At 44.8% G+C, this 24,594-nt stretch overlaps 1 pseudogene; it reads left to right on the forward strand.

Annotated features, from left to right (window-relative positions):
- The first annotated feature begins 1,933 nt into the window (after positions 1-1,933).
- Positions 1,934-19,260, forward strand: LOC137097710 (zinc finger protein 585A-like; annotated as a pseudogene).
- Positions 19,261-24,594: the final 5,334 nt, after the last annotated feature.

Genomic DNA, 24,594 nt, shown 5'->3' on the forward strand with positions numbered 1-24,594 from the left:
GAAGGTAGAAGAATGCCAATAAAATTTCAAAGAGGCAGCAGCCGAGATGAGAAGTTAAAAAAATGAATTGATGGCTTTGAAAAACGTAAATCGAAAACCCCTCCAAAAAGTTGCTGGCCTTGAAGACCGCTCGTGAAGAACCAGATAAGACCAAGGACAAGCCAGCTGGACAAAAAGCACCAAAAGATCTGGAAGTTGCAGAGAGAGGCGAGCTGACAGAGACAGGCTTAACTGGTCCTTGGTCTTATCTGGTTCTTCACGAGACGTCTTCAAGCAGCAACTTTTTGAAGGGGTTTTTGATTTGCATTTTTCAAAGCCATCAACATCTTTATTAATGACTTAGATGAAGGGCTAGAAGGCATGATCATCAAGTTTGCAGACGACACCAAATTGGGAGAGAGAGCCAATAGTCCAGAGGACAGGAGCAGAATTCAAAACGATCTTGACAGATTAGAGAGATGGGCCAAAACTAACAAAATGAAGTTCAACAGTGACAAATGCAAGATACTCCACTTTGGCAGGAAAAACGAAATGCAAAGATACAGAATGGGGGACAATGCCTGGCTCAAGAGAAGTACGTGTGAAAAAGATCTTGGAGTCCTCGTGGACAACAAGTTAAACATGAGCCAGGAATGTGATGTGGTGGCAAAAAAAGCCAATGGGATTTTGGCCTGCATCAATAGGAGCATAGTGTCTAGATCTAGGGAAGTCATGCTACCCCTCTATTCTGCTTTGGTTAGACCACATCTGGAATATTGTGTCCAATTCTGGGCACCACAATTCAAGAGAGATATTGACAAGCTGGAATGTGTCCAGAGGAGGGCGACTAAAATGATCAAGGGTCTGGAGAACAAGCCCTATGAGGAGCGGCTTAAGGAGCTGGGCATGTTTAGCCTGAAGAAGAGAAGGCTGAGAGGAGATATGATAGCCATGTATAAATATGTGAGAGGAAGCCACAGGCAGGAGGGAGCAAGCTTCCTTTCTGCTTCCTTGGAGACTAGGACGCAATGGAACAATGGCTTCAAACTACAAGAGAGGAGATCCCACCTGAACATGAGGAAGAACTTCCTGACTGTGAGAGCCGTTCAGCAGTGGAACTCTCTGCCCCAGTGGGAGTGTGGTGGAGGCTCCTTCTTTGGAAGCTTTTAAGCAGAGGCTGGATGGTCATCTGTCAGGGGTGATTTGAAGGCAACGTTCCTGCTTCTTGGCAGAATGGGGTTGGACTGGATGGCCCAGGAGGTCTCTTCCAACTCTTTGATTCTAGGATTCTATGATTCAGAGCTGTTTGATCCTGACAATGGAGAAGGGAGGGCAGCACCTTCCCTGCAGCCAAGACAGCCTGGCAGCCCTCGAGGAGGGAGGGGGAGGGAAGGAGGGAGGGAGGGAGGAAGGGAAAGGAAGGATGGAAAGGAAGGAAGGAAAGGAAAGGAAGGAAAGGAAAGGAAAGGAAAGGAAGGAAGGAAGGAAAGGAAGGATGGAAAGGAAGGAAGGAAAGAAAGCAAGGAAGGGAGGGGAAGGAAAGGAAAGGACGGGAAGGAAGGAAAGAAGGAAGGAAAGAAAGGAAAGGAAGGAAGGAAAAGAAGGAGGAAAGGAAAGAAAGGAAGGAAGGGAGGGGAAGGAAAGGAAGGGAAGGAAGGAAAGGAAAGGAAGGAAGGAAAGGAAGGAAGGAAGGAAGGGAGAAAGGAAGGGAGGGGAAGGGAAGGAAAGGAAGGAAGGAAGGAAAGGAAAGGAAGGGAAGGAAGGAAGGAAAGGAAGGGAAAGGAAGGAAGGAAGGAAGGAAGGAAAGGAAGGAAAGGAAAGGAAAAGAAAGGAAGGAAGGAAGGAAGGAAGGAAAGAGAAGGAAGGAAAGGAAGGAAGGAAGGAAAGGAAAGAAAGGAAGGAAGGAAAGGAAAGGAAGGAAAGAAAGGAAGGGAAGGAAAGGAAGGAAGGAAAGGAAAGGAAGGAAGGAAGGAAGGAAAGAAAGAAAGAAAGGAAAGGAAAGAAAGGAAGGAAGGAAAGAGAAGGAAGGAAAGGAAGGAAGGAAGGAGGAGAGAAGCCCCGAGGGGGAGGGAGGGAGGGAGGGAGTTAGGGAACCCCAAAGGCCACCCAGCCCCGCCCCCTTTTGTCGGGCATGCCCCGCCCCTTTCTGAGCCCGTGGCCACGCCCCCTGTACGTCACAGAGGCGCCGACGTCACCCAGGCCCCGCCCCCTGCGCCGCCGCCATTTCTGCGAGGAAGACAAGGAAGGAAGAAGGAGAAGCAGGTGAGAGTGGTTGTTGTTGCTGTGGAGCCTCTCTGGCCCTCCTCCTCCTCCTCTGCTTCCCCATTGGGGCCTCCTCCCACTCGACCAAGGCAGCCTGAGGTGGCAGGCCTTCCTTTCCCGACTCATCCGCGGCCTCCTCCTCCTCTTTCCTGAGGGATTCCTTCCTTCCTTCCTTCCTCCCTGGAGGCCAGGCCCAGAGAGACAGAGAGAGACATCCGGGCCCTTCTCGAGGGAGCCTCCCCCTCGGCTGTCCAGGTGTGGTGGACTTCAACTCCCACAATTCCTTGAGGCTCGGCATTTGCCCCAAAGGCTTACCTTGGCCCAAGGAATTGTGGGAGTTGAAGTCCACCACACCTGGAGAGCCAAAGGTTCCTGACCCCTGCTGTAGTGCCTCAGGGAGAAAGTAAGTTCTTCTCGGGATGATGATGGGAATGGTTTCACAGGCAGACCTGATGGGAGTGAGAGTGTTTTCCATAAAATGCAAACAAAAAAAGAAATTAAAAAGAAGGAAATGGGTTCCCAAAGACCAACAAGACTCACAGGTCCACTGTTACCAAAGGAGAAACAACACCAAGCGTGTATTTCACAGCTTGTACAAGATACAATACACCAAAATCTACAATAAACGTGAGTATGTTGGGTTCACAATACTGGTTATATGTTTATTGTCGATTTTTGTGTGTTGTGTCTTGTACAAGCTGTGAATTATATGCTTGGCGTTGTTCTCCTTTGGTAATAGTGGGCCTGCCTGTGTGTCTCATGCAATGCAGCCAGAGGCCGAGTTCGGTTGGTGCAGCCCATTCTGACTCAGAGCCAGAATGGGCTGGTTATAGAACTTCGTTTCCCATTCTTTGTTGGTCTTGGCTTGTTGACAGTTGCCAAATAGTGTCTGGTCTGGCCTAGCAATTTGAACAGGCCATCCTAATCACGTATTTGCCAAAGCTTATAGATAGATAGTAATATACATAGAATAGTTATAGCCGTATTTGCCTTATAGATAGTATTTGCCTTAGAGTTTATAGATAGATAGTTTGTATTTGCCATAGAATAGTTATAGATAGTTAGATAGTTCATAGATAATATATGTAATAAAGGATAGATAATATTTGTCATAGATAGATAGTTACATCATCCCCCATAGTGTATAGTTTATAGAATACCTCATAGAAATAGTAATTTGTTACTTCAGAGTTATACCATCATAATCAATCTACACCTTTGTACATTGTTGTAATTTACCTTGATTATTTAGTAAACTATTGTTAAACTTAATCTTGTTTATAGAGTTTTATTTTGGGGGAATTATAGTAATTAGGGCATATCGATGGTCACTGGGAAAATAGCCAGACACATTTAGGTTTCTCATTAGATCTTCCTGGTGTGCCATCACACTTACTTTATTTGTATACCGCTCTTCTCAGCCATTAGGCGACTCAAAGCGGTTAACAATGAACAGCGGCAAAAATTCAATGCAAACATCATACAGCCATTTAAAAAACAATTAACACAATAATACACTAAGCAAATAACATCAATAAACATCAATAAACAACTCACTAGCGTCTCATAACTAAAATCATAATCCAAGCTCTTCATCTGTTGTTCCGATTTCCTATAATTCATTGTAATTCGCCTGTTCAAATAACCAGGTTTTCACTTTCTTCTGAAATGCCATTAATGAGGGAGCCAATCTGATGTCTGTGGGAAGGGCGTTCCACAGCCGAGGGGTCACCACCGAGAAGGCCTTGTCCCTCGTCCCCACCAACCGTTAAGAGGAGATAACGCTAGGCCAGTGGTTCTCAACCTGGGGTCCCCAGATGTTTTTTGCCTACAACTCCCAGAAATCCCAGTCAGTTTACCAGCTGTTAGGATTTCTGGGACTTGAAGGCCAAAAACATCTGGGGACCCCAGGTTGAGAACCACTGCGCTAGGCAAAGGCAATCTTTTTGAAAGTTTATATATATACACACACACATACATATTTCTATATTATGAGTAATTATGGCTAAGTAAGCAACAAGAATGGACAAACAAAATAACATTACGAATCGATGGAAGGTCTACTTCAACTGGGTGAAAAATGGGGGAGCCAACAATCACATCAAACAAAAAATACAAAGACATCACCAGTGGCTGGATCTGCAAGATTAGTAGAAATATGCTGTGGTTGAGGAGGGAGGGAGGAAAACATAAATATAATTAGAAATATATAAAATATATATTGCAGTGTAAACTAGCGTAATGCCATTAATGTTTGTTGAATTACTCGGGATTTATGCTTGTGACATTTGGAATATGCTTTGCTGATTTGTGTTTATACCGTAATAAAATATGGTTTAAAATACATATTTATATATATATTTAATCATATTTATATGGAGGCCCTGGTGGCGCTGTGGGTTAAACCGCTGAGCTGCGGAACTTGCTGATCAAAAGGTTGCAGGTTCGGATTTGGGGAGCGGCATGAGTTCCTGCTGTTAGCCCCAGTTTCTGCCAATCTAGCAGTTCAAAAACATTCAAATGTGAGTCAATCAATAGGTACCACTCCAGGCAGGAAGGTAACGGCTCTTCAGCTTAGAAATGAAGATGAGCACCAACCCCCAGAGCTGGACATGACTGGACAATGTGAGGTTAAAACCTTTACTCACTCTCTCTCTCTCTCTCTCTATATATATATATGTGTGTGTGTGTGTGTGTGTGTGTGTGTAATATTAGTTTGTGGGATTGATATAACCCAAAAACCTCTGGACGAATTGACACCAAATTTGGATACAAGACACCTAACAGGCCAACAAGTGACTCACTCATAAAAACACTGAAAAACACAGCATAAGAGACTTAAAAGCCAAAAATAAATAAAAAATACATTACAAAGCATGCACAGTACCACATATATATATGCAAACACACATAAATATACACAAATAGGTTGTTGTAGGTTGATTAGCACTTGATGGATGGCCTGGCAGTGCCTGGGGCAATCTTTTGTTGAGATGTGATTAGATGCCCCTGATTGTTTCCTCTCTGTTGTTTTGCTGTTGTAATTTTAGAGGGTTTTTTTAATACTGGTAGCCAGATTTTTTTTTTCATTTTCATGGTTTCCTCCTTTCTGTTGAAATTGTCCACATGCTTGTGGATTTCAATGGCTTCTCTGTGTAGTCTGACATGGTGGTTGTGAGAGTGGTCCAGCATTTCTGTGTTCTCAAATAATATGCTGTGTCCAGGTTGGTTCACCAGGTGCTCTGCTATGGCTGACTTCTCTGGTTAAATCAGTCTGCAGTGCCTTCTATGTTCCTTGATGCGTCTCTGGGCAATGCTGTGTTTGGTGGTCCCTATGTAGACTTGTCCACAGCTGCATGGTAGACGGTAGACTCCTGCAGAAGTGAGAGGATCCCTCTTGTCCTTTGCTGAATGTAGCATTTGTTGGATTTTCTTGGTGGGTCTATAGATAGTTTGTATGTTGTGTTTCCTCATCAGCTTTCCTATGTGGTGAGTGGTTCCCTTGTTGTATGGCAATAGCACTTTTCCTCTGGGTGGATCTTTGTCTTGACTCTTGTGGCTTGTTCTTGGTCTTGCTGCTCTTCTGATGTCTGAGGTGGAGTCTCCATTGGCCTGGAGAGCCCAGTTGAGGTGGTTCAGTTCATCTTGGAGGAGGTGGGGTTCGCAGATTCTTTTTGCACAGTCTGCCAAGGCTTTAATGGGGCTTCTTTTTTGACCTGGGTGATGGTTGGAGTTTTTATGTAGATATCTATCTGTGTGTGTGGGTTTTCTGTAGATGGTGTGACCCAATTGTTGATCTGGTTTACAGATGACTAGGACATCTAGAAAAGGCAGTCTTCCTTCATTTTCTTTTTCCATGGTGAACTGGATGTTTGGGTGGATGCTGTTAAGACGGTCCAGGAACCTGTTGAGTTCTTCTTCTCCATGGCTCCAAATGGTGAAGGTGTCATCCACATATCTGAACCATATTGTGGGCTTTTTTGTTGCTGTTTCAAGGGCTTGTTTTTCAAAGTGTTCCATGTAGAAATTAGCTATGACCGGAGTGAGAGGGCTCCCCTTTGCTACTTGGGTATAGCCTCTGCGACCTCCGACCATCGACATGGGAGGGGTGCGGTCCCCCTGACTTCGCAAAAACCTGGTTGCTCTGAAACCTCGCTTAGAGGGCTTCAAAGCACGTCCGCCATCATACGGCCACCAACCGGAAGTTCGTCGTGGGTATTCATCCTTCATTTTCTTTTTCCATGGTGAACTGGATGTTTGGGTGGATGCTGTTAAGATGGTCCAGGAACCTGTTGAGTTCTTCTTCTCCATGGCTCCAAATGGTGAAGGTGTCATCCACATATCTGAACCATATTGAGGGCTCCCCATAGCTACTCCATCTTTCTGGTCGTAGAATTCCTTTTCCCACTGAAAGTAGTTGGTGGTGAGGCAATGGTGGAACAGAGCCATGATGTCTTTTGGGAACTTCTGATTGATTAGTGCCATGGTGTCTGCTACCGGGACCATGGTCAATAGAGACACCACAAGCTGATCACTTTGTCGTTGGTATTCAGCTTGAGATTGCTGATTTTTTTCTATGAAGTGGTCTGAGTCCTTGATGTAGTGTGTAGTGAGCCCAATATGTCTTTGTAACTGTCCACAAGAAATTTTGCCAAGTCGTACGTGGGGGATCCAATGGCACTCACAATGAGTCTGAGTGGGGTGGAGTCCTTATGGATTTTTGGGAGTCCATAAAGTCTAGGTGGAAGGGCTTCCGATTTACGTAGCTGTTGTCATATGTCGAACTTGATTGAGGAGTTCTTAATCAGAGTGTTGGTTTTCCTGGTTATTTTGGCAGTTGGGTCTTGTTTAAGTTTTCTGTATATAGTAGGGTCCAGGAGTTCTCTGACCTTCTCCTTGAATTGTCGTGTACTGTGGCATTCCCCTTGTCTGCTGGGAGACATAGGCGTGGAAGTCTATTGGGATTCGTCTGGTTTATTTTTGAGGAGTAATTGAATTGCCTCATTAGGATTTGAGCTTTGACTGGGGGCATTCCTAGCTCCGCCTTTACCCCCGCCTTCAACGTTGTTCTGGAAAGGCCCAGGAGGGTGTGTAGCTGCTTCACTTGGAAGGCTTCCATCTTGGTCCAATTGACTTGCCCCCAAATTTCAGCCCCAAATATAAGCATTGGCATTATTTTTGTCTGAAAGACTTCCAGGGCAGGTCTGATTGTGCCTGGGTCTCTGGGATGGGACAGCTTATAAATGGAACCTGCTGCTTTTGTTGCTCTTTGTATCCTGTGAGGAATGTGGTTAGCCCAGGCGCCAGGTGACGAGAACATAAGGCCTAGATCAGTGGTTCTCAACCTGGGGTCCCGAGATGTTTTTGGTCTTCAACTCCCAGAAATCCTAACAGCTTGTAAATTGGCTAGGACTTCTGGGAGTTGTAGGCCAAAAACATCTCGGGACCCCATGTTGAGAACCACTGGCCTAGATATTTGTAACAATTGATTGGTTCCAGGTGAATGCCATTCAGGGACCACAAGTACCATTTCCGAGTTGAGAGTAGAGTAACTGCTTTGGGAGACGGTATCGTTGTCAACAACATAATTGAAACCTTTATTCTTCGTGCTCTAACGTATTATATCAACATCCAATAGCAAACGTGCCTTCCCTGAATAAGGAAATAATTCCCAGCAAAATGTCCTCAGAAGCACTTTACTCATTATTTAGGTGGCTCTCCCTTCTTTTCTTTCAAAACCCTCCTACCAGGTCCATCCTACCTCTGTTCATGCCCAGCGTTTATTTTTTAATTTTTAAATTACTACATTTGGCCTGGCCATAGGTTTTTTTAATCCTTGCGTGTTATTGTTTATATGTGTGTTATATTAATTGTATTGTTTTTGCTTATTGTAGAAGCATAGAATCATAGAATCAAAGAGTTGGAAGAGACCTCATGGGCCATCCAGTCCAACCCCCTGCCAAGAAGCAGGAATATTGCATTCAAATCACCCCTGACAAATGGCCATCCAGCCTCTGCTTAAAAGCTTCCAAAGAAGGAGCGTCCACCACGCTCCGGGGCAGAGAGTTCCACTGCTGAACGGCTCTCACAGTCAGGAAGTTCTTCCTCATATTCAGATGGAATCTCCTCTCTTGTAGTTTGAAGCCATTGTTCCATTGCGTCCTAGTCTCCAAGGAAGCAGAAAACAAGCTTGCTCCCTCCTCCTCCCTGTGGCTTCCTCTCACATATTTATACATGGCTATCATATCTCCTCTCAGCCTTCTCTTCTTCAGGCTAAACATGCCCAGTTCCCTAAGCCGCTCCTCATAGGGCTTGTTCTCCAGACCCTTGATCATTTTAGTCGCCCTCCTCTGGACACATTCCAGCTTGTCAATATCTCTCTTGAATTGTGGTGCCCAGAATTGGACACAGTATTCCAGGTGTGGTCTAACCAAAGCGGAATAGAGCATGGGGAGCATTACTTCCCTAGATCTAGACACTAGGCTCCTATTGATGCAGGCCAAAATCCCATTGGCTTTTTTTGCCGCCACATCACATTCCTGGCTCATGTTTAACTTGTTGTCCACGAGGACTCCAAGATCTTTTTCACACGTACTGCTCTCGAGCCAGGCATTGTCCCCCATTCTGTATCTTTGCATTTCATTTTTTCTGCCAAAGTGGAGTATCTTGCATTTGTCACTGTTGAACTTCATTTTGTTAGTTTTGGTCCATCTCTCTAATCTGTCAAGATCGTTTTGAATCCTGCTCCTGTCCTCTGGACTATTGGCTCTCCCTCCCAATTTGGTGTCGTCTGCAAACTTGATGATCCTGCCTTCTAGCCCTTCATCTAAGTCATTAATAAAGATGTTGAACAGGACCGGGCCCAGGACGGAACCCTGCGGCACTCCGCTCGTCACTTTTTTCCAAGATGAAGAGGAAGCATTAGTGAGCACTCTCTGTGTTCGTCCACTATTTTGTTTTATTGATGTGTTGTGGGGCTTGGCCTCACGTAAGCCGCTCCGAGTCCCCTTGGGGAGATGGTGGCAGGATATAAATCAAGTATTATTATTATTATTATTATTATTATTATTATTATTAAATGCTATATGGAAGTAAAGTTGCATTTTAAAAATTCTTCATCCACTGTGCCATAAGTGCCTTCTTTCTTCACTGGTAGAAAGACTATGAAGTAACTGGTAAAAGGTCCATGTTGATGGGTAGCTCTCACTTCTCGGGTTCCAGGCTTTCCACATATTGTGCCATTGTTCTCAAAAGGGAGAACTCCTTAAGCTTAGGCTGTATCTCTTAAATTCCTCCTGGGCTGAGATTATAAATCATGTAGTCTAGTGAAGACTCAGCTTTCTAACTTGATGCCAAGCCTATGAAGGTTTTCCCCTTTAATTTGTGTCCCAAACTTAACAGGTTAAAATCTTGCTTTCCATACTCCTGGCAGAGACGGGATTCTGAAGATCTGCCTGTCAATCAGGAAGATGGCCGTGAATAAGGATCCACTCAGTGCCATCACATTTTCCATCTCATTTTCCAATGATACAGTATTAAAAAGGTAGCACGAGATTCCCTTTTGAATCCAATACCAAACACTAAAAACGTATTGGGGGGGAAATAGAAACTTAAAAAGTGCTTCAGCTCTCTCATTATATAAAAACAATATCTGTAAATATTCTATGTCCAGCAAAAGTGTTTCGTGTTTTGCAAGTTCAGTCTGTAGTTGAATGGACTGGAGGTGGTGTTCGAGGCTTGGCTTGAGTTTTCAAGTGGGGCACTTTCCCCCCTTCCTTTCAACCAGATGTTACGGGAGGGTCCCCAATTTCCAAGAATCCAGGAGATCAGTGAAGAAGGAAGAGACAGAGACAGCTTTTGCAAGTTCACAGAATTTAATGCTTACCCAGGGTAAGGGTGCTCCAGCTTCCAAAAATGGCTGATGTGGCACAGAGCACTACCCCAAAGCATCCAGTATTTATAGGCAGAATTACCTAGTTTGCACATGCGCATATGGGTCTTGACATTTAACAATCTAATCATTATCAATTTGTCCTCGAGAAACCGCGGCCAAGAACATTTGTTGACAAGATACTATAATTTCCACTGCTCCCCTTTTCATCAGCTGATCAGCCACGTTCCCAAATGAATTACATAAAAGTGAATCTTAACTTCATATATCTCTTCACACATATACAACTCCATATATCTTCATATATGTATCTTTAACTTATTCAAAGCAAGCATTTCCCTTATTAATTCATCTGTAATCACAATACATTATTTTCCTATATTCTTATTAGAATATCATAGGACTGAATTACCTGCTATTTACATCAGATGGAGGATAGATGGCGCTGTTGTACCATATCTTCAAATGTCCTAGTTTTGGATCAATAATTATCGATTTACCTGTAGAGCCAATTCTCTGACCTTCCACATTTAGCACATAGCCTTGGCTTCCTCAAATATTGACTTAAGATATGGCTCCTTCCTTATTCTAGTTCTATTTCCATCTGGGAATTCTCTGCTTCCCAGCCTCAAGAACGGACAGGTAAGCTTTTAAGGTAAGACTTCTTCATTAATTCCATTAATTCCTAATTACTTTTTTCTCTAATGACTGCCACACAGAAAGGGCCTTTCTTGTGGCGAGCGGTCCCTAGGAGCCATTGCCATCATTAAGGGGAGCCGGAAATAAAAGTGTGTGTCTCCCTGCTTGTTGCTTGGAGCAGTCTCTATGGCCGTGGAAATCAGGGAGAGTGGGGACATTCCCCTCAGTTCCCTGAGAAGGAAAAATAAGGAAGCTGGCTTTTGGTCTCCCTTCTCTGCTTCTCAGCCAGACTCAGAAGCTGAAGAGAATACGGCCCTCGAGGGAACATGCCATGGAGGGGGTGGGCTGTCTTTGTATGCGTATGTATCCCTTAAAAATACATTGCCAGATAAAATCTTTTTCAAAAGAAAAAAGAATGCCCCCCTTTTCCTCCTTTGAAAAACCTATCTCTGCAATCTAGCTTAGGGAGAGGAGGAGGAGGAGGAGGATTAATGACCTTTTGCATATATCCTCCCATTGATCTACCTCAGCCCGCTAGACGTGCTATACTATTTTATTTTAATGTATTGTGTTTAATTTGCATCACTCCTTGTGTTACATTACGTTTACCTAATTTAATTCTCGGCTAATTTTTGGTTGGTTTTATGAATTACAAGTTGAGATCATTTTATTCCTTGTTTAAAACTCTAAAATTACAACAGCAAAACAGCAGAGATTAACACCTCCCAGCAAGAGATTATCCCAGGCTCAGGCAGGCCTTCAAATGCTAATGAAGGTGATCAGCTGAAACATTCACACCTAGCTCCAGCAGAGAAGAGCTCCTTGCCCCACCCCAGCCATTCCACAGATATATAAACCCCTTTTTTCCCCAATTCCAACAGACCTCACTACCTCTGAGGATGCTTGCCATAGATGCAGGCGAAACGTCAGGAGAAATGCCTCTAGAACATGGCTCTATAGCCCGAAAAAACCCACAAGAACCTAGTGATTCCAGCCATGAAAGCCTTCGACAATACATTATACTATTTTATTTTAATGTATTGTGTTTAATTTGCATCATTCCTTGTGTTACATTATGTTTACCTAATTTAATTCTCGGCTAATTTTTGCTTGGTTTTATGAATTACAAGTTGAGATCATTTTATTCCTTGTTTATGTCTTTATTGCTATGCGGCTGTTCTTGGCATTGAACGTTTGCCATTTTTGTTATTGCCTGGAACCACCCTGAGCTCCCTCGGAGAGAGAGGGTGGGTTATCAATAAATTATTATTATTACACATATGTCACAGCAAACGAGATCTCTATGCTGGATTTCATATCACAAAATCACAAGTCGCTTCCCAAGCATCTAGAACTGTGTGATGTATTTTCGAATGATGCGCGCAGATCCAAGTCAGGTGGCCTTTTGCAGTTGACAGATTGTGATTTTGTCAATGTTTATTGTTTCCAAATGCCGGCTGAGATCTTTTGGCATGGCACCCAGTGTGCTGATGACCACTGGGACCACCTGTACTGGTTTATGCCAGAGCCTTTGCAGTTCGATTTTGAGGTCCTGATAACGGCTGAGTTTTTTCTGTTGTTTTTCCTCAATGCGACTGTCACATGGTATGGCAACATCAATAATCCAAACTTTTTTCTTTCCCACAATCGTGATGTCTGGTGTATTGTGTTCCAAAACTTTGTCAGTCTGGATTCAAAAGTCCCACAGTACTTTTGCGTGTTCATTTTCCATAAGCTTTGCGGGTTTATGATCCCACCAATTTTTACTGCCAGCAGGTGGTACTTGTGACATAAGTTCCAGTGAATCATTTGGGCCCCAGAGTTGTGCCTCTGTTTGTAGTCTGTCTGTGAGATTTTCTTACAACAGCTGAAGATATGGCCCATGGTTTCATCCGCTTCCTTGCACAGTCTGCATTTTAGGTCATCAGCTGATTTTTCAATCCTGGCCTTAATGGCATTGGTCCTGATGGCTTGCTCCTGGGCTGCAAGAACCAGGCCCTCTGCCTTCTTCTTCCGTGTTCCATTCGTGAGCCATAACCAGGTCTTCTCCTTGTCAAATTTTCCTTCAAGTTTGTCAAGGAACTGCCCATGCAAGGCTTTGTTCTGCCAGCTGTCAGCTCTGGTTTGTAGTGCGGTTTTCTTGTACTGGTTATTTGTCTGCTGTGATTTGAGAATGTTCCGATTATTGACTTCAATTAAGGCAGGATCTTGGCTTTCCTTGACATATTCTTCCAGGGCGTGTTTTTCTTCTTTGACTGCTTGTTTGATTTGTAAGAGTCCTCTGCCACCAGACTTTCTAGTCAGATAGAGCCAATCAACATCACTGAGAGGATGCAGTGAATTATGAATGGTCATATGAGTTTTCTTGTTTTTCTGTCCAAATTGTCCAGTTCTGCCTGCGTCCAGTTTATGATGCCAGCAGTGTATCTTATGACAGGTATGGCCCAGGTGTTTATGGTCTTGATGGTATTGCCTCCATTGAGCTTGCTTTTCAGAATTTTTCTAAACCTTTGAATGTATTCTTTGCTGACCACCGTTTTCACATGTTCAGTGTTGTCCAGCTGTAGTATGTCCAGATATTTATAGGCCTCTTGCTGGTGACACTTGATTGCTTGGCCATTGGGCATATTTATGCCCTCACTTTCAATGATTTTTCCCTTCTTCAGTGCCACTGTCGAACATTTGTCCGAACCAAGCCCCATGTTGATATCGGTGCTAAAGATTCGGACAGTGACTGGATTTCGGTTTTCCCATACAGCTTCAGGTCATCCATGTACAGCAGATGTGAAATTTTGTGAGATTTCTTAGATGTTTGATATCCCAGGTTTGTTTTTTGTAAGGTTGTTGACAGAGGGATCATGGCAATGATGAAGAGCAGTGGGGACAATGAGTCTCCCTGGAAGATTCCTCTCCTCATCTTGACAAGTCCATAGTTTTCATTTCCAACAAACAGTTCAGTTTTCCAGTGCTTCATCATATTTTCAATAAAAGTGCCCACATTTTTACAAATGCCGATGGTGTCTAGGCACTTGATGATACAGCTGTTTGGGAGTGAGTCAAAGGCATTTTTGTACTGGATGATTCTGGCTTCATATCTTTCAGTTTTTCTGGCTGTTGCTGTAATTTGTTCTTTCACAATTTCCAAAGCTTCTTCAATTTTTCTGGTGTTCAGCCAGTACTTTCTGATCAGATACCGCTTGATTTTGTCATTCTTCAGTTTCTTCTCCTTCATATTTTTCAGGTTACTGCATCTGATCGTAGATTTTTGATTTTCAACTCCAACCTGACCTTCCATTTTGGTTTTCCAGTCGATTTTCTCGGAGGCTGCCTTGGTTGTAGGAGCCCAAGCTCTTCTGTTACTATCACTGCTGTACTGTAGGCAAACTGGTTTGTTTGTTCAATGGGTGTTATTTGGACAGTAGAAAGTAATGTATTCACATCCTTCACGAGAGGCGCCAGGTGTCTCTTAGGCACTGTTTTAAAGTTGGGAGTCGCTTTCTTATTGCATTTGATACAGCGTGGGCCATGGTTTTATCCAGTTTTCACATGTTTCTTTCTTTCTGGATTCATTCCCTTCTTGTTTAAGAATCAGTGATTGCCTTTTTTTGGCATCTGTGTATGTGTTTGAGACCCTGATGTCTGAATTTCTTGGTATTCCCATTTTCAACATGAACCATGAAGGGAAAAGGGGGAAATCTTGCAGGTAAAGAAGGTTTCTGTCTTTCATCACTGATCTTTTGCTTCTTTCTTCACCAGGGAAATGAGGACTCTGTGGAGCCAACTCTTGGGTGCAGTAAGGAAAACATTAATATAGGAAGAAGGAAGGAATAATCTCAAGGTGATGATCTTGCCGATTCTTGACTTCACTTACAGATAATACAGGAAAAAAGTAGCGCCAAGTATCTGTACTGCAATTCAACACCCATATCACTGTTGACATGGAGGAGAAAGCATTGAAATGCCTGGAGTGTGGAAAGAGTTTTACTCAGAGGCATCATCTACAGCAACATGAAAGGACTCACATTGGGGAGAAACCCTATAAGTGTCTGGAATGTGGACAGAGCTTCACTCATAGTTCAAGTCTACGTTCACATCAAATGAATCACACTGGGGAGAAACCCTATAAATGCGGGGAGTGTGGAAAGAGCTTCACTCATAATTCGGGTCTACGTGTGCATCAAAGGACTCACACTGGGGAGAAACCCTATTCATGCCTAGAGTGTGGAAAGAATTTCAGTGAGAATGGAAAGCTACGTGTGCATCAAAGGACTCACACTGGGGAGAAACCCTATAAATGCCTGGAGTGTGGAAAGAGCTTCTCTCGTAGTTCACATCTACGTGTGCATCAAAGGACTCACACTGGGGAGAAACCCTATAAATGCCTGGAGTGTGGAAAGAGCTTCTCTTGTAGTTCACATCTACGTGTGCACCAAAGGACTCACACTGGGGAGAAACCCTATGCATGCCTGGAGTGTGGAAGAAGCTTCAGTGAGAATGGAAGTCTACGTGTGCATCAAAGGACTCACTCTGGGGAGAAACCCTATGCATGCCTCGAGTGTGGAAAAAGCTTCAGTGAGAATGGAAGTCTACGTGTGCATCAAAGGACTCACACTGGGGAGAAACCCTATAAATGCCTGGAGTGTGGACAAAGCTTCAGTGAAAATGGAAGTCTACGTGTGCATCAAAGGACTCACACTGGGGAGAAACCCTATGCATGCCTCGAGTGTGGAAAAAGCTTCAGTGAGAATGGAAGTCTATGTTCGCATCGAAGGACCCACACTGGGGAGAAACCCTATAAATGCCTGAAGTGTGGACAGAGCTTTTCGCAGCAAACACATCTATGTGTGCATGAAAGGACTCACACTGGTGAGAAACCCTATAAATGCCTGGAGTGTGGACAAAGCTTCAGTGGGAATGGAAGTCTACGTGTGCATCAAAGGACTCACACTGGGGAGAAACCATATAAATGCCTGGAGTGTGGAGTGAGCTTCAGTGAGAATGGAAGTCTACGTGTGCATCAAAGGACTCACACTGGGGAGAAACCTTATGCATGCCTAGCATGTGGACAGAGCTTCACTCAGAGTTCAAATCTACGTGTGCATCAAAGGACTCACACTGGGGAGAAACCCTATACATGCCTGGAGTGTGGAAAGAGCTTCAGAGGGAATGGAAGTCTACGTGTGCATCAAAGGACTCACACTGGGGAGAAACCCTATAAATGCCTGGAGTGTGAAAAGAGCTTCTCTCGTAGTTCACAACTACGTGTGCACCAAAGGACTCACACTGGGGAGAAACCCTATGCATGCCTGGAGTGTGGAAAAAGCTTCAGTGAGAATGGAAGTCTACGTGTGCATCAAAGGACTCACACTGGGGAGAAACCCTATGCATGCCTCGAGTGTGGAAAAAGTTTCAGTGAGAATGGAAGTCTACGTTCGCATCGAAGGACCCACACTGGGGAGAAACCCTATAAATGCCTGGAGTGTGGAAAGAGCTTCAGAGGGAATGGAAGTCTACGTGTGCATCAAAGGACTCACACTGGGGAGAAACCCTATAAGTGCCTCGAGTGTGGAAAGAGCTTCCCTCAGAGTTCAAGTCTAGGTGCACATCAAAAGATTCACATTGGCGAGAAAGCTTGTACATGCCTGGAGTGAGGAAAGGGTTTCACTGAAAGTGGACTTATACATTCACATCAGATTACTCACACTGGGGAGAAACCCTATAAATGCACAGATGTGGACAAAGCTTCACTCGTAATTCAAGTCTATGTTTGCACCAAAGGATCCACGCTACTGAGAAACTCTAGAAATGCATGGAGTGTGGAAAGAGCTTTACTCATAATTCAACTCTACGTTTGTATCGAAGGACTCTGGGGAGAAATGCTCTAAATGCCTGGTGGGTGGACAGTGCTTCACTCATAATTGAGGTCTACGTTTACATCAAAGGACTCTTACTGGGGAGAAACCCTATGCACGCCTGGAGAGTGGACAGAACTTCACTCATGGTAGAAATCTATGTTCACATCAAAGGACTCACACTGGGGAGAAATCCTATGCATGCTTGGAGTGTGGACAGAGCTTCACACATAATTCAGGTGTACTTGTGCATCAAACGACTCACATTGGGCAGAAACCCTATAAATGCCTGGAGTGTGGAAAGTGCATCACTGATAATTCAAGCTGAAACCAACCCCTTATAAGATTTTGATATAAGTATAAAATAATTATATAGAAATATTGGTTTAATATACACTCTACTGTATAAACAATTCTTGTGTCGTTTCCTCTATAGCGGATCCAGATTTTATTTGATTGTATCAACAGATTTTATTTTCTCAAATAATTCAGGTCATTATTGTGCAAATAACAAAAGTTGTAACAAAACCTACACTTGAACACACCAGCATTCCCCTTCTGTAATTATTAGAGCTCTCTAAATGTTTTTAAGCAGAGGCTGCAGAGCCTTCCATGGGTGCTTTGACTGTGCCTTTCTGGCTGGTTGAAGGGGGGCTGGACTAAATACTATTTGGGGGTCCCGTACAATCCCAGTGAAGTATAGACTGCCTATATAAACTGACATAAATAGGCTATTTAACATTCCAGCTTTCATGAGGGTATTCTGACCACCAGGGGAGCTGTTGCTCCACCGTCCATTTGAGACACTGATGGAGTACTACCTCATTCTTTGCTTGCTTGCTGAAGATTTTATGGCGTCGGAAATTAGTTAAATTTAAGTGGTACCTAAATTTCCTACTTGACAGATGTAACTGTCTTTTGGGCTGCAAAGATTGACAGCAAGCTAGACAAATGGTCAGGAGCTCACTCTGACCTGGGCTGGCTTTGAACTCATGACCTTTTGGTCAGTAGTGATCTTAAGGCAGCTGATTCCAATCAGTTGTGCCACAGTTTTGGTCCAAGGAGTCTGGAGTCAACTCTGGAGGGCTTTGAGCTGAGATTGCATGGCTGTCTGTTGGGAGGGCTTTAACTGTGCCTTCCTGCCTAGCTGATAACTGCAGCAAGCACCATTTATCCTCAGAGATGGTAAGAAGTCATTATCCCACACGAAAAGAATGACTGAAGAACATCTGCGAGCGATCAGAGATGGACAGAGTGACTCTGCTGATTCAAGGGAAACCTTTGAGCATCTTCGAGAAAGATTGGGACTTGTTTATTACTTTTTCACAACAACAACAACAGGAGCAAATGTTAGTTAATTGGATTTATGAATTTAGAAGAGTGTTGTCAAAAGCAGAAGTGGACTTACATAGGATTATCTAAGGGGAATCGAATAATGAGGGATACAATCAACTCAGTGTGGAGTTCTTACTTAGGATCCAAGTCTGTTTGTTGATTTGTTTGTTAGAATACTTTGTGTATCTATATAGGTGTGTTTTATTGGTGTGTTTTTTTAAAAATATATTTTTGTATTTGGTTGTGGTGGCCATTCAATGTACTGTATAATTTGAGCATATATACAGGGTTAGTCAAAATGAATAGGCCAATAAGAAAATTAATTGTACCCGAATGTATGTTTACTGTAACCAAACCACAGCTACGTAGCGACAGATAAACTATCAAAGTTTTTTTTGAGCAACACACATGTACGTTAATGCCGCTAGGCGTCGCTAGGAGTCGCTGTTTTCAAAATGGCGGAATCAGGCAAAGAGAAGGCGTTTTGTGTGATGACATTTGCTAAAACAATGTCAGTAATTACGGTCCAGCGAGAATTTCGAGCCAAGTATGGCAAGGAACCACCTCATCGACATTCCATTGGGGTATGTGAAAGACACTGTGTTCCGACCTCCATTACCGCTGACCTTGGACGACTTAAAACAGCGCATATGTGCTGCATTCGATGCCATTACGTCGGATGTGCTGCAACGGATGTGGAATGAACTGGACTATCGCTTGGACGTCTGCCGTGTCACACGGGGCGCCCATATCGAACATCTCTGAAGGTGAGACAAAACTTTGATAATTTATCTGTCGATACGTAGCTGTAGTTTGGTTACAATAAACATACATTCGTCTAAAATTAATTTTCTTATTGGCCTATTCATTTTGACTAACCCTGTATATTACTGTGTTGTTTCTCTTTTTCCTAATTAAAAAATGTGTTTGCGAAAAGTGGATTTAGAAGGGTCAGAATATCAGAGACTGGAAAGGCAGATACAGCTGGGGTTTAAGACATCATTGAAGTTCTTTTGGATAGTGTTGTCTTTTCATTTTAACTAAGTTTTTATTAAGTGAATTAATTGCATACAGAATATGAGAAAGAAAAACATTTCTTTCCTCCTCCAGCAACCTCCAGGATCCAAAGTGGAAGAACTGCTGAGCGGCCTGTATCTCTCTGTATGTCTTGTATGTCAAAAACAGCGCTGAATGTTTGCCGTGTATGTGTGCGTTGTGATCTGCCCTGAGTGCCCTTCGGAGTGAGAAGGACAGAATATAAATGCTGTAAAGAAATAAATAAAGATAATCAGATACACATAATGCATGTATGATCAATGACTTTTGGAATGGCCCCAGATCACAACTATGGATGGCGTGATCTTAATAGTGATTATAATGTTTATATGTCTTAATGTGCTTTTCAACTCAAATTTAATTTTTTTAAATGTTAACTTGAATGTATTTAATTGTTGTTCTCTAAAGGCATCAAATAGTTGCCATTTGCAAAGCCGCCTTGAGTCTCCTTCGGGGTAGAGAAAAGTGGGATAGAAATAGAGTAAATAAATAAACAAATAAAACATGCCTGTTCTGTCGCCGATGGACCTGAAATGAAGTGCCTTTAAGAGAGGATGTATGGCTAGGATCCAGCGGGAAGCCAGAGATCCAAGAAGCCTTTAGAGAAATTCCCCTTATTAAACAGTCTTTATGAGGCTTGGGCTTGAATATAACAGTCTTTTATTGATGAACAAACAGGAATTGTAAAGCTTTCTTAACAGTCTCTTGGCTCTTGCAGTCTTGTTCACAGGGAACAGGCACTATCTTCAAAAACCTTGTTTAAAGGAAAATTCCCCTTTCTAGCTCCTCCCAGGCTGCTGTGAACCTAAACCTTATTGATGTGGATTCACTACCAGGCTGAACTGCGTCTCAATGCCGAGCAAACCTATCAAAAGGCTTGTAATCACTTAGCTGCTTTGATGGTTAGAGCTGTTATTCCCTCCGGAATTCCTCAGGGCTGTAAGGCTGTTTCCCCGGAACCTTTGGGAATCTTCAGAGGCTCTCAAGACTGTTCTCCCCTGGAAAGTCTTAAGGGACAAAGCCTTTGTACAGGAGGACGTCTGTCCTCTGCATTGACTTCCTTTGCTGAGACTAACTGAAAAATGGCCCCTTCCCTCCAAAAAACCCAGAGAGGGGTGGGACCAGGGATCCTAACTATAATAGACAGGTGGCTTGCCCTATGATTGCAAACTATAACAGGAAGCCACCCTGCTGCAACATCCCAAGCCTGGGACTGCAAAACATTTAATTCAAAGCAAATAAAATTGGAGCTCCTGGAACAACTGTTCCAGAACAATGCCATTCTGCCGAATCCCCCACTCATGACTTCCACTGCCACCTCGTGTGAAGCTAAGGTCACAAAAAACCCACTCTTATCCTGCATTAATAAATTCCCCAGGTGACAACTCAGAAATCTAGTTTTTCTCTTCTTTTCTCGATCTCCAAATGCAAGCCTGCATTTCTTAACAAAATCTTCCTCTTTCCTCCACGTATGTCATGGGATAGTTTGGCCTTTGGGAGATATTCCCTTACTTCTTTCTCTCCAGTCCTTTAGCAATCGCTCTTTTTCTCCTTTCCAAGATTTTGCTGTTATTATCCTTTTGATTGATTATATTCCAGGTTGTATTCTAATATGTCCCTATATAATCTGGAAATGAATCCCTTATTTCTCTTCTCTAAAATATTCTCCTATTCCGATTTTCTTTTAGTGAATCCTACTTTATTATCTTTCTAAAATATACTGTATAATTGGCGGTAGCAAAACCAATCAAACTAAAAGGTTTTAAGGGAGTGTATATCTTTTGGGCAACTGCAAATTCTACTTCAAAGAAACAACCATCCTCTGCTATCCAAATCTATTTTTGTAGTGGCATGTCTTTATCCTTGGCAGTTTAAAGACATGGTTCTTCAGTTTAACAGCTGAGTTACCTGTGTGCCATTACATGAATGCTTATGAATATCACTTGTTCAAAGAATTGACTTCTAAGAAGGTCATGCTTTTCTTGATTAGTGGTTGTCAAAAAGTGGTCTCCACATCTTCAGGGAGATTCACATTTGCCAAATGGATGTGACATCGTGTATACCTTTTCGATAAGGTTATGGTGCACTTATTTCCAATAGGTTATGGAATTTCCAATACTGGAAGCTTTGGTGCTGCAACACTTTTGTGTTGAAAGAAGGGATTCTCAGCAGGCAGCTAGTGCAATGGCCAAGTGACAAAAAGAGGGTGCGTTATGGCGCTGGGCATTAAATTCATTAGATTCTACAGCACATTAGACTCGAATAAATACGACACACTCTGCCTAGCAGGGTCTCAGCAGGGAAGGTCAGCCCTGAAGATGCCAGTCTCTTGGTATGCGCCCCCCTTCCTCCCCCTCCCCCTCCTGTGATCCCTTAAATGTCGGGAATGTGTCACAATGGAAGCATCAGCAGCAGACACCAGCAGAAGGATGAGCTGCATCTCCAGGTGCCAAGCACTTTCCCCTGGGAGATGTAGGTTAGTTGGGCACTGGCACCCCCGAAACACCCCTGAGCAGCTGCCAAGGCGTCGCAAAGTATGAGTGGCTCCAAGAAAGGAGGGAGAGGGAAGAAAAGACAATACGAACCCATGGGAAGGGACCTCAAAGGGCATCTAGTCTGGCCCTTTTCTTCCAGGTAAGAAGAAGGGACCTCAAAGGGCATCTAATCTGGAAGGGACCTCAAAGGGCATCTAGTCTGGCCCTTTTCTTCCAGGTAAGAAGACACGCAATCCAAGCCTGCCCAGGAGATCGCAATCCGGCCTCTGTTTCACAGACCTCTAGAGAAGAGATTCCACCAGAGTCCAAGAAGGTCTATATAAGTTTGGAAGGTGCCTCAAAGGTCATTGAGTCTAACCCCTTCTGCTAGGCTGCAAGACACACAATCCAAGACCCCCCAACAGATGGCCACCCAGCCTTTGATTTAAAGAGCTGCAGAGATGGAGACGCCACCAAACTCCAAAGAAGTCTATATTACATTTGGAAGGGATCTCTAAAGGTCATCTAGTCTGACCTCTCCCCTTTTCGCCATGCAGGAAGACATACAATCCAAGCCTGCCCATCAAATGGCCATCCAGCCTCAGTTCTACAGACCTCCAGAGAAGGCGACACATTCCACCAGACTCCTGGGAAGTCTATATGAGGTTTGGAAGGGCCCTGAAATATCATCTAGTGTGCCCCCCACCCCACCCCACACTTCTTGCCAGGCTGGAATACACAATCCAAGTGTTGTAACTATGTTGTGCTCTGCCTCCAGCCCTGAGGAGAGGCCCCGAAGAAGAAGGGGGAGGAGGAGGAGGAGAATGAGGAGGAGGAGGAGAAGAAAGGAGGAGGAGGAGGAGAAGAAGGAGGAGGAGGAGGAGGAGGAGGAGGAGAAGAAGAAGAAGAAGGAGGAGAAGGAGAAGGTGGAGGAGGAGGAGGAGGAGAAGGAGGAGGAGGAGGAGGAGGAGGAGGAGAAGGAGGAGGAGAAGGAGGAGAAGAAGGAGGAGGAGAAGGAGAAGAAGGAGGAGGAGGAGAAGGAGGAGGAGGAGGAGAAGGAGGACGAGGAGAAAGAGAAGAAGGAGGAGGAGGACGAGGAGGAGAAGAAGGAGGAGGAGGAGGAGGACGAGAAGGAGGAGGAGGAGAAGAAGGAGGAGGAGGAGAAGGAGGACGAGGAGGAGAAGGAGGACGAGGAGAAAGAGAAGAAGGAGGAGGAGGACGAGGAGGAGAAGAAGGAGGAGGAGGAGGAGGAGAAGAAGAAGAAGGAGGAGGAGAAGGAGAAGGTGGAGGAGGAGGAGGAGAAGAAGGAGGAGGAGGAGGAGGAGGAGGAGGAGAAGAAGAAGGAGGAGGAGAAGGTGGAGGAGGAGGAGGAGGAGGAGAAGAAGAAGAAGAAGGAGGAGGAGAAGGAGAAGGTGGAGGAGGAGGAGGAGAAGAAGGAGGAGGAGGAGGAGAAGGAGGAGGAGAAGGAGGAGAAGAAGGAGGAGGAGAAGGAGAAGAAGGAGGAGGAGGAGAAGGAGGAGGAGGAGGAGAAGGAGGACGAGGAGAAAGAGAAGAAGGAGGAGGAGGACGAGGAGGAGAAGAAGGAGGAGGAGGAGGAGGACGAGAAGGAGGAGGAGGAGAAGAAGGAGGAGGAGGAGAAGGAGGACGAGGAGAAGAAGGAGGACGAGGAGAAAGAGAAGAAGGAGGAGGAGGAGAAGAACCAGCTTCTGTTCCAGACTGGAGAGTGTTGTTCCTCTTTCCTGTGTGCTGGTGTGGGGCTTGCATGTGGGGGGAAGAGAGGTCAGGCAAGCCCTCCTGGGGTCGTCCCCCCCCATCCGAGTCCTGGGGGACCTTCCTTCTTTCCTTGGGTGGGAGCAGCCTGGCTTCCCTCCCTCTTGGGGCTCCTGGGGGCCTCCCCCCTCCCAAGCCCCCCCCCCCCCCAGGGCTGTCCCTGCTCAGCCTCCCAGGCCATCCAGGAAAGAGCGGGGCCCCCAAGGGAACTCAGGCTAGGCAGAGCCAGAAGGGACCCCTTGGGGTTAGGAGGGCTGTCCTGGGGGGTGGCCCCCCTCCCTCCCTCCCCCCCCCCCCCAGACTGTCCTGAGGACGCACCTTGGAGTCCCTCTGGGCTTTGAGCTGCTTGATCCTGACAATGGAGAAGGGAGGACAGCACCTTTCCTGCAGCCAAGGAAGCCTGGCAGGAGAGAGAAGGAAGGAAGGAGAGAAGCCCAGAGTGAGTGAGTGAGTGAGTGGGAGGGAGGGAGGAAGGAGGGAAGGAAGGAAGGAAGGAAGGAAGGAGAGGAGGAAGGAAGGAGAGAAGGAAGGAAGGAGAGAAGGAAGGAAGGAAAGAAGGAGAGAAGGAAGGAAGGAGAGAAGGAGAGAAGGAAGGAAGGAAGGAAGGAAGGAGAGAAGCCCAGAGTGAGTGAGTGAGTGAGTGGGAGGGAGGGAGCAAGGAGGGAAGGAAGGAAGGAAGGAAGGAAGGAGAGGAGGAAGGAAGGAGAGAAGGAAGGAAGGAGAGAAGGAAGGAAGGAAAGAAGGAGAGAAGGAAGGAAGGAGAGAAGGAGAGAAGGAAGGAAGGAAGGAAGGAAGGAGAGAAGGAAGGAAGGAAGGAGAGAAGGAAGGAAGGAGAGAAGGAAGGAAGGAAGGAGAGGAGGAAGGAAGGAGAGAAGGAAGGAAGGAGAGGAGGAAGGAAAGAAGGAGAGAAGGAAGGAAGGAGAGGAGGAAGGAAGGAGAGGAGGAAGGAAGGAAGGAGAGAAGGAAGGAAGGAGGGAAGGAAGGAGGGAAGGAATGAAGGAAGGAGAGAAGGAAGGAAGGAGAGAAGGAAGGAGGGAAGGAAGGAAGGAGAGACGGAAGGAGGGAGGGAAGGAAGGAAGGAGAGAAGGAAGGAAGGAGGGAGGGAAGGAAGGAGAGAAGGAAGGAAGGAGAGAAGGAAGCAGAGGAGAAAGGAAGGAAGGAAGGAAGGAAGGAGAGAAGGAAGGAAGGAGAGAAGGAAGGAAGGAAGGAAGGAAGGAGAGAAGGAAGGAAGGGAGAGAAGGAAGGAGAGAAGGAAGGAAGGAGGGAAGGAAGGAAGGAAGGAGAGAAGGAAGGAAGGGAGAGAAGGAAGGAGAGAAGGAAGGAAGGAGAGGAGGAA

This window comes from Anolis sagrei, chromosome 1 (assembly GCF_037176765.1).
Source record: "Anolis sagrei isolate rAnoSag1 chromosome 1, rAnoSag1.mat, whole genome shotgun sequence".
NCBI classification, from domain to species: Eukaryota; Metazoa; Chordata; class Lepidosauria; order Squamata; family Dactyloidae; genus Anolis; species Anolis sagrei.